This window comes from Rhinatrema bivittatum, chromosome 3, assembly GCF_901001135.1.
Source record: "Rhinatrema bivittatum chromosome 3, aRhiBiv1.1, whole genome shotgun sequence".
Classification (NCBI taxonomy): Eukaryota; Metazoa; Chordata; class Amphibia; order Gymnophiona; family Rhinatrematidae; genus Rhinatrema; species Rhinatrema bivittatum.
The window spans coordinates 311,243,525-311,252,711 of NC_042617.1; the positions used below are offsets into that span (position 1 = coordinate 311,243,525).

General features: G+C 45.4%; 1 long non-coding RNA gene across 1 annotated transcript in view; it reads right to left on the reverse strand.

Annotated features, from left to right (window-relative positions):
* Positions 1–3,101, reverse strand: part of LOC115088768 — a 44,091-nt gene extending 40,990 nt beyond the window's left edge. Inside the window, exon 1 of the long non-coding RNA XR_003855856.1 lies at positions 2,979–3,101. This is a non-coding gene — a long non-coding RNA (uncharacterized LOC115088768). The remainder of the gene's footprint in view (positions 1–2,978) is intronic.
* Positions 3,102–9,187: the final 6,086 nt, after the last annotated feature.

A 9,187-nucleotide genomic window follows, 5' to 3' on the forward strand; every position in this document is an offset into this window, starting at 1 on the left:
TTTAATCTTGCAGATTTAAGTGGATAACTCCCAAACTTATCCGGATAAATCTTTTGAATATGGACCTTATTATTTTTAGAATGATAGAAAAGTCTCATCAAAGATGTCGCCTTCTTCAGCAGAATCCTCCAGGAATGCGGTCAGATCTAAACTATTTTTGGAAACAACCCCTTCACAGGCTTCCTAAATGGAAGACAGAATACCTTATTCAAAAGGGAGAATTATCTCCCTGGGAATTATGAGGATCTCAGGTATTTTTTGACCACCTCTCTCAACCTGTTAGCAGGCACATGAGGAAAGTCGAGAGCCCTCACATTCAAACACCTCAATCTTTTCTCCAATAATTTCAGCTGTAATGTAACAATGCACTATCCTGTGCTGTAGCAGTTGGAGTGATGCAATAAGGTATATTGGGATTCCAGGGCCTCAGTCTTCCCTACATATTCTACCGCTGACTTCTCTAGCTTGGCTGGTTGTTTCTTAACAGCTCCGACAGAGGCTTCCATGCCACACATCTTAGTACTCGCTGTTTTCTCAGGATACACAGCTGCCTGCCAAATGGCCTCCATAATTATAGTATTAGGTCTCTCTAGATACAATGTCCATGGAGAGCAGAGCTCTTTACTGTCACTATCCTCCCAGCTCCCAGTTCTTCACTTTCTGAGCCAATACCTTCCACAACAGCCACTGTCTTTCTCGCCAGACCCCCATACTCCCTCGCATCACATCACCAACTACGGCTGCTCCTGCCCTTCCTGCCTCACCAGCTGGCTCTGTCGTAGAAGCCTCCAGGAGGGGCTCCACAAGGCCTCCCCAGGTCCTCTGTGGCTGCTGCTGCACTTCCAGGATCTGGAGCTAGAGGAGGAAAGCAGTCCTCAGGGCTAAGCAATACCTCTGCCTCAGGCTGGGGTGAAGTTCCCCTCTTCTTCCTCTCCACAATGAGGGAATCCTCAAGCCTTTAAGCTTACAGACAGGACCCAGAAACCGTGGCCTAGTCACCTGAGTCCGAGGTAAATCCTCAACTTTTCTTTCCTCTTCATTACTCATAAAACAGGCAAAAGTTTAATTTAGAAAAAAAGTGATATACAAGAGTGCGGCACTGAGGTGAAACAATTCACGCCTCCAGCACCATCTTGAATCTCTCCTAAGTTTGATCATTTTATGATTGATATATTTCATAACTGAATCCCTTGTATTGTACTGTTTTACCATTTTATTGTATGTAATCAGGACTTTTTTTTCAGGGGGTACTTGCTGATACTGAGTACTGGCACCTTTTTCCTCTACCTGCATGATTGTCCTACGGTCCTCCTCCTCAAAAAAAACCCTGCATCTGCAAAGCTAAGGGTACCTTTTTTTTCCAGAAGGATAGCACTGTATATAATTATGTTGTGAGCAGTCGCAGCTATTGTCACACCGTGATCAACCGTTCCCAAACTGTCATGCGGGTAAAACTGTAAGTATATACTCTACCACTAGGGGGTAGTCAGAGAAAGGAAGCAAGGCATTACAGGAAGAAGTTACCAGAGCAAAGCTCTTCCTGAAGTAATTGTGTGAACAGTAAAGGTTCCAGTTTTACCAAAACCAATCCAGGCTCGCCTGGCCGCTTACTCAGCTCCACCAAAGCTTGGGCACTGTCCCTAGCTGCTCCCAGCCTCTGGAACAATCTCCCCTCCTCCCTACGCCAAGAAGCCTGCCCAAAAAAAAAATTCAAACAGTACCTGAAAACATGCCTCTTCAAACAAGCATACCCCGATCAGTACACCTCCCCCACCCCTCCCGACACCCTTTCCCCCTCTGTCCACCACGGCTCCCTCATAAATATATTTCTGTAATATACCTTTTCCCTCCCTGACCCCAAGGCTTTCCTATATTCCCTTTATTTATTTTTATGCCTTTAATTTTATATCGATTAACTTTTATATCTATATTGTCACCTGTTCATTGTTTCACTGTAAAGCGCTTGTTTGCTGATCTTTTTGTTTAATGTGAACCGATGAGATGTTCCCAACGTTCATCAGTATATAAAAACGTCTAAATAAAATAAATAAATAAATAAATAGACTGACTTCAGACTCTTTTCTGAAAGAATGGACGATTACCCTGACCAAACATAGGTCAGCAACCAGAGTCATAGTATTGTCATACCATGGTCAACCTTTCTCAAATATGGTCAGCAAGATAAGAGCAAGAATCCTTCATGCCTGGTCACAGCTGAACACACTAACCCACTGCTCAATTGAATCCTTTAACCCCCATCAAACGGAGAATCACGGTTAACCTTCAGCAGCCTGACGAATGTGCGAGGAGTCTGTAGGCCGGTGAAACACCGCAGGTCTGATTCCATTTCAAGGGGCATAATCTGTCTTTAAAAAGTACCAGTAAGGAAGATGTTTCCCCTTTCTGCATCCCCGCAGTCGCAAGAGCTGCGCACTGAATCTGACTTTAATTACAACTTCTCCAACTCCCAATCATCACCTGCATTTTATGTGCCCCCCTCCCCTTCCATTCCCTATATCATTCATCTGAGTAAAATTCCATTTACTGGATTACTAACAGAGTCAGTCTCCTACAACTAGGAGGGGGGGGAGGGGGGTCGTATTTGCTGTCGCTGCCACAAACCCCTGGATTCCCCTCATGAATGCTCGGGCGATCGCCGAGCTCGTCTGGCGCTAATCTCATTGCAGGGCTCAGGGTGCATTTCAGGGAAGCTGCCACTGGGTGGCAGTGGCTGGTGTCAGTTGGCCTCGGCAGCTCTGATTTCGGTAAGGCTGGCAATAGGACCTTTTTTTGGTTTTTTTTTTCCTCCAGACATATTCGGGACCACAGAAAAACAAACGGGGCTTGGAAAGTGGGAGAAAGAAGGGCCGAGGACAGTGATTGCAGCAGTCACTGATAGGGGAAAAAAAAAATCTGAGGAAAAGGATGTGGGTAAGGCAAGGGACAATACGAAACTTCGGAAAAATGGCTGTTGTTACCGTGCTCAGATTCTGTAAACTTCATTATAAAACGGCAGGATCTGGTCAGGTAATGGGAGTGCTCAGTTAGGTGACATGCTCCAGCCTCACAGCTCCTACAGCGTCAGCATGGGCACTGCCATGCGGAGGAGCTGGGTCCTCTTCCAGGGTCAGATCTTCCAGCTGCGGAGGCAGCCCTCACAGATCTCGGACAGGAAGGGGGATCCTGGTCATCTTGCAAGGACGACACCTACGGGCTGGATTTAGAGCCTATGCCTGCAGGTTTCCAGAAGGATCCCTGCTGCATGGCCCCTGGCAGAGACCTGCACTACGAGGACTTGCCGAGGTGAGCTGAGAAGGGGTATAAAACCCACTGGATAGCTGCCAATGAACGTTCATAGTGCTTTATTCTAGTCCTCTTTCCGATTAAACTGGAAGCCCAAAGAAGGAAATTGCCAGGCACTTTGCCCCCTCTAATAAAGTATAAATATAAAATTCATAAGTGCTTTATGAAAAGATAAGAAGTGGTATTCTTATGGTTTAAAAATTTCGCAGCTTAGCCATACTACCTTACCTCAATCAACCAAACAGGCTGATTTAGTCTTGGTTTTGCCTGAGTGCATACATGGACTTGAAATACTAATTTTTTTCCACTGACATCCCTAGGAAAATTGGAACTGCAAACCCATACATTCAACGGGGCAAAACCAGAACTGGATCAGTGAGGGGTGAGGTGGCAATGCTATCACTGTCATGCCATAGGTTTGCCTTCCCTTGCACTGCTGATCTGGCAGTTCTTATAGCCAAACCTGCACATGGTGACACAGATACAGTATGACAGTGGCACGTCTCAATTTACAAAACCCTACAAAGTCAGAGCACTGTATAATGTTTCAGATGTCCATGCCACAAGTATTGACACTTGAAAACTACTGGGGCATAGGAGGTATCCAATGGAGACAGTTAACAACTTTGGATGTGGAATTTTCATCTGAATGATTTTCTTCTTTCGAAGGGATTTTTGCATATGTGCTTATGCCAGACCTTGTATGCATGCACGTCTGTTTACTGATGCTGTTTAAATAATCTTGTTTGCTCTTTAATGGTACAAGATGACCAGGATCCCCTTTCTGCCCCCGCAGCTGGAAGATCTGACCTTGGAAGAGGACCCAGCTCCTCCGCATGGCAGTGCCCATGCTGACGCTGTAGGAGCTGTGAGGCTGGAGCATGTCAGCTAACTGAGCACTCCCATTACCTGACCAGATCCTGTCGTTTTATAATGAAGTCTACGGAATCTGAGCACGGTAACAACAGCCATTTTTTTCCGAAGTTTCGTATTGTCCCTTGCCTTACCCCTACTCTGTTGGGGTTTTTTTTTCCTATCGGGAACTGCTGCAATCACTGTCCCCCGCCCTTCTTTCAACCACTTTCCAAGCCCCGTTAGTCTTTCTGTGGTCCCGACTATGTCTGGAAGAAAAAAAAAAAAAGTCCTTGAATTCCAAGAGACTCTCCTATTGCCAGCCTTACCAAAATCAGAGCCAAATGACACCAGCCACTGCCACCCAGTGGTTTTGCCCCATTGTATGAATGTCGATGTAGAGCAATGATGGTTGTCCACAGATAATAATAATTCATGCTCCGTGACTATACAGCCCTGTGTACAATGATGGTCTTTTATAAATGGAGGGTAATATTCCAATATTCTAACATTTGTCCACCCTGTCTTCGAGTAAAAGTGTGACGGCGGCATTCCCAGGGGCAGGGGAGGCAACAACACAATACAGTTTGGGGTTTTCAGAACTGCTTCCCTCAGGATCCACGTCTTCGAATGAATCAACTTCCTGAACCCTCTGCCAAGGACTGGGTCTTGAAACTTATTCACGATTGGGATTTCCTGCACTAGATCCCAAAGCTTCTTTCACTTGCAATTTCTGATTTGACTGTATGCTGTTCTCTTGCCTCTGTTAATTTACAGTTATTGTAATCTGCCTTGAGACCCAACTCTGCGGAAAGGTGAAATAGCAAATGTTCAGAAATAAATTCATTATTGCACAGGGTTTCCACCAATATGGGAGTTTATTGCACACCCCCCCCCCCCCCCATACTTATAATGAGGCTATGGAAGTCGTATTGGCATAGTCCCCTATCCCTGTCTCTGGATTATGTGGGTCTTCTTCCAGTTCCTCGCTGTCTTTTTACACTGAGGGAATTGGAATGCAGCCCTCACTCCAGAGGCAGAAAGCAGAACATGGAATTATCTGCATCTCACTCATCTATCACACAGATAATTAGTAATTACCCCCTTGAGCTGGGTGTGGAGCTGAAGCTAAATCTCTCTCACGCAGGCACATGACATGTGGGGAGGGTCAGGGCTGGTCTGCCATCCATCATCTCAGCCCTGAAGAGCACAGTGAGAGGCATTGGTGCCTGAGCAGGGAGAAAGACATCTCCGAGCTGAGAGAGAGATGTTAGAACAACGGAAGCGACCGAAGTCCACAGAACAGGTACAGCCTGGGCAGCAACAGTGCAAGCTTCCCTCACACACACACACACACACAAACACACACTGCCCCCACCAAAGAACTAGAGCCTGTGCTTCCATTAGGAAAATTAGGTGGTTGCCTAGAGAGCGCCAGTATTTTTGGGGGCGACAAAATCCCTGACAGCATGAGGCATAGAGAGGTGCTATACAAGATCTAATACTGTAAAAAAAAAAAAAAAAAGGGAGCACTGTGCTGGAGGCACCGCTGCCCATAGGAGGAAGCCCTGTGCTGGATTTGCCGCCAATAGGTAAGCTGGGGAGGGATAGTGCATAACCGAAAGTTCCCGTAGGGTGCCAAATACTCTTGCACCAGCCCTGCACGGAACAGGTAGAATAGACAGCAGCAATGCAAGTTTCTCCCACACACACACTGCCCCACCACAGAACTGGTACAGCACAGGCAGCAACAATGACAGGATCATTTATTCTCCAAGCTCACTCAGTCCTTGGCTTCTTGCCTGACATTGCTTACAAGGATATCAATTTGTGCCCATTCTGAAGGTGAATTTATATTGATCTGGACACTTGCCCATTGAGACCTGTTCTGAGGCCAGCAACTGATTGTGCATGTGCTCCTGAGCATTCTTCAAATGGTAATAACTTTCGGTCCCTGCTATGATTAATATTATTTTTAGCTTGTTAGTTTGCAAATTTGCTTAGCCGTTCCTTTGCAGTTTCCCTCAGCACCTTTGTTTGAAATAGTGTTGCAAGTTACCTCAATCCTGCTATACATATTGGCTATGATATCACAAATAACATCATACAAAGGGAATGCTTGGCTGCTAGCTTTCACTAAAAACTGCTGAGTAATGCATTTGGGGTGCAGAAATAAAAGGCAGCAGTGCATGATTGGAGGAGGAGGGGAGAAATACTGATGACCACAAAGCAGGAAAGAGACCTCAAGGTAATTGTCTGATATTATTTCAAGGTAGCAAAAGAGTGCGACAGGATGCTGGGATGCATAGAGAAATGTATAACTAGAAGAAAATAAGACTAAATCAAATAAGTAACTAACTAACAGGCCAATGCAGGTTGGTGAGGGTTAAAAAAAACACTGCATTTGATTTCAGAACAAGGTTTTAACACTCAGCTTAAAATATTTTTTAACTCCCCGATGCAGAAAGCTAATGGTATGCAAATGCATCAGGAGTTAAAAAAATTAGCATAAACTTTAAAATGTGCATTCAGCCTGGGCCGAGCACACATTTTAACTCGGGAAGGGGGAGGCATCCCTGACAGGCTATTATCTGGGTAAGTGGCAGCAGCTGCTTGTTAAGATTTCAGCAGCTCAAACTCACTGTACCCTATGACACCTCCCTACCAGCAGAAGCCTCTGGTGAGCCCCGCTCAGCACTATCCTCACCATCTCGCCTCTGGTCTCGCGTCTCAGCCTATCTTGCAGCTTCCCCTCCACCAGGGGACCTCAACAGCCATACTCTCCAGGCTGGCCAAACTTCTCCTCTCTGTTCTCACCACGCCCTGGTCTCTGCCCTATGTAATCTAGGCCTGCCATAGCCACATTGTTGATTCATGGAGTTGCCTTTGGCTCCTTGTCCTAGCCTCTTGTCTTTCTCACTACTTTTCCTCTAGCCTTGCCCTGCAGCCATCTGGCCTTCTGGCTCCTTGCCTTGTCTGTCTTGTGGCCTATCTGGCCTCATTCTGTTACCCAGTAGCCTACGGGCCATATGCCTAGCTGCCTTCGGGCATATTCCTTCTGTGTTCTGTGTTGCTTTGCTCAGCCTCTGTTCTGTCTTATTCCAGTCCTGCCCTGTCCAAGCCTGGTGTTGTTGCGTCCTGTCCTTATCCTTGCCCTGTGTTTGTTCACAGATTCTGCCTTGCTTGGTTCAGCCTGTCCACAGCTTTGCCTAACCCAGACTGTTCATTGCCTTGCCTTATCCAGCCTGTTCTCAGATTTCCCATGTACTGTCACCGCACTGGACTCCAACTGGCCCCTAGCACCCAAAGGTGATGTTCCCTGAACAAGGAGTGCGTAACACTGCCATTTAAGCAAATAAATATAAATACTGATTTATCCAACTATTTGGCGCTGTTCACCACTACTTTGCTAGAAAACATACTTATCTAGCTAAGTGACAGCGAATAGTGCCAGATAGCTGAATAAATACTGATTTATCCAGCTATCTGGCAGCTGCAACCTGCTGCCAGACAAATCAGTATTTATTTGGCTAAGTGACAGCGGCTGCCAGCACTTACCAGGAGTGTTCCTGACTTTTTTTTTTTTTCAATTTTTTTTCCCCATTTTTTTTTTAATAGCACTGGAAACTTGTTGAAAACTTTGAGCCAGGAGTTAAGTTTCCAGCGCTAAAAAAGGTGTGCTGTCCAAATGCAAACTCTCTGCATCGAGGATTTCTATGCGAGAGTGCTTAGCAGTACTTCCATTTAGGGACACATGTTTTCTACACACAAAGCTCCTTTGTTGCATCAGCCTGCCAGCTGCTCTTTTTCTGCCATCTTCTAGTAATATGTTACTACGTAACCAATCAAACTTCATTCTGTGTAGGGTAGTGTATGGGACCAATGTGTGGTTGTTTCCTGGGAGCTGGTATCAAGAGGTCACAGAGTCATGGCCTCTGATCTTTAAGGCTGGTTCCCTCTGACTGAACCTAAATAAATACCCACTTTCTGAGGAAATTACTTCTGGACACTTTCTTTCCTTGTCATCCATTGAGAAAAGAAATGTTTAGCTTTCTATTCTAATGTTATTAATAATAACAAAAAATATATATATATATCAACTCCCAGCTCAGTTCAGACTAGCTCCCCAGGTGGAAGAGCCTATGATTAATTGCCAAATTCATGAAAACACTTTGCCAGTCTGGAAATCTGACCTTACCTCACAAACAGAAGGCATACTGGGTCTTCCTGCCCATCAGCTTCCCATACATAGCACAGCTGCAGTGAGGGGAGGGAGGCCTGATGCACAAAATTTACTTTGATGATTCGCTTTTGTCGAAATTTATTTTCCCCTGCAGTTGATGTTGATAGAATCAGGGACATGTTCAGCCTATGGACAAGCTCTCCCAGTGACACCCATCCAGGAATGAGATACACATACTCTATAACCCTACCACACCAATGTTACGCCAGATAGGAGGGTCACGGGGGGTGCAGAGGACATGGGGTGAAGAATGATGGGATGGGGTCAGGGTGAAAGGGATATTACTGGGGGTGCAGAGAACATATATAAATCATCTAGGATTTTCCAAAATCTTCCAGAGTATTCAGAAGACCAAAGCATCTAACTCATTCCAACCTTAACGTCAACAAAAAAAATGTGCTTTGAACTGTAATAGCACTGTTGGTCCTGGAGAAAACTGGATCCTTCTCCAGCCGTGGTACTTTTTATTGAACCAAAATGCAAAGGTGTTTTAATAAATGAGCTTCCAAGACTTCACAGTCCCTGCTTCAAATGCGATAAGGCGCAAAAGGAATCTCATGTTGACTAATTCTCACGTTGGTCCAATATAAAGTAGTCGAAACCTGCAGAGAACCCTTAAAAGGAAGATGTGGAGTGAGAAAAGACGATGACTAAATCCCTTTTAAACATGAGAGGAGGGAACAAAATAAGGATTATTGTTTTGGCCAAATAACAGAGATGTTGTGTCCGCGGACCCTTGCACTGAGATGAGGTTGGCTCTACCCGTAGGGAGGAGCCCTGCAAGTTCTC